The sequence below is a fragment of the Physeter macrocephalus genome, chromosome 9 (genome assembly GCF_002837175.3).
Source record: "Physeter macrocephalus isolate SW-GA chromosome 9, ASM283717v5, whole genome shotgun sequence".
Lineage (NCBI taxonomy): Eukaryota > Metazoa > Chordata > Mammalia > Artiodactyla > Physeteridae > Physeter > Physeter macrocephalus.
This window is the reverse complement of record NC_041222.1, coordinates 17,105,538-17,107,001: the sequence shown is the minus strand read 5'-3', so window position 1 is coordinate 17,107,001 and position 1,464 is coordinate 17,105,538.

The following is a 1,464-nucleotide window of genomic DNA, read 5'->3' as shown; positions in this document are numbered from 1 at the left end:
TATATAACTATAAAAGGGGCCCATACGTTCTTCCCTGGTGGCGCAGTGGTTAAGAATCCGCCTGCCAATGCAGGGGATGCAGGTTCGAGCCCTGGTTTGGGAAGATCCCACATGCTGTGGAGCAACTAAGCCTGTGCACCACAACTACTGAGCCTGTGCTCTAGAGCCCATGAGCCACAATTACTGAGCCCATGTGCCACAACTACTGAACCCCGCACGCCTAGAGCCTATGCTCCGCAACAAGAGAAGCCACTGCAATGAGAAGCCCGCGCAGTGCAACGAAGAGTAGCCCCGGCTTGCTGCAACTAGAGAAAGTCTGTGCGCAGCAATGAAGACCCAATGCAGCCGAAAATTAAAAAAAAAAAAAAAAAAAAAAAAAGCAACAAGAATGGCCCTGCCTGAAGGAGACCAGAGCACTGTACTCCTGGATTACGCTGCTCGTGTTTTTAGACCATATCCTATCATTCCTTCAGTTAATTAGTCTGCAAATGCTCACTGAGTGCCTTGTGCATGCCGGACACGGTCCAAGTGCAGGATGTGTGATGAGGCCAGGTCAATTATTACCAGTGTGCCACTAGGCAAGTTATCTCATATCTCTGAGTCTCAGATCCCTCATCCAGAAAGAGGATAGGTGTTTGTGAGGGTATCGTTACTCCTTTTGCTAAACTCTTTTTTTTTTTTTTTTTTTTTTTTTTGGTGGTATGCGGGCCTCCCTCTGTTGTGGCCTCTCCCGTTGCGGAGCACAGGCTCCGGACGCGCAGGCTCAGCGGCCATGGCTCACGGGCCCAGCCGCTCCGCGGCATGTGGGATCCTCCCAGACCGGGGCGCGAACCCGGTTCCCCTGCATCGGCAGGCGGACGCGCAACCACTGCGCCACCAGGGAAGCCCCTTGCTAAACTCTTAATACTCAATTTCTCTCATTACAAAATAAGCTTACCTGCTGCTACCTAGCTATCAGTCTACCATTGAACTATCTCATCTATATCAACACTTTACAAATGCTTTCTCTGGCCCATTTTTTCTCTTAATCTCACAAGCCTACAAAGTAGGCATTCTTAACCCCATTTTACAAATAAGGACATCAAGGCCCTGGGAGATTAAGCAATATGCTTAAGGTCACAGAGCCGATCAATGGCAGAAACAGGATTTGATCTCAGGTCTGTCTGACGTTGGAGCCTTGCTTTCTTCTTTATACTGTATTGGGTCTATGTAGACACAGATCAATGAACACTCATGAGGAAGGTGATTCTTGCAATAAAATAGCAGAGTGGGTCTGGGGCAGGACTGGCTTATCCGGTTAACTTACTCTCAGTTTGCTCTAGAAGTGGGTTATAGAAGTTGATTTGAACTAGAAAAAAAATCAATATCCTCCAGTAATCATTAAAGAAAAGCCAAGCAGTTTGGCATCCTGGTTGACATCCTTGTGAATGTTCTTCCTGGCCTGAGGTGGAGGAGTGACCCGGA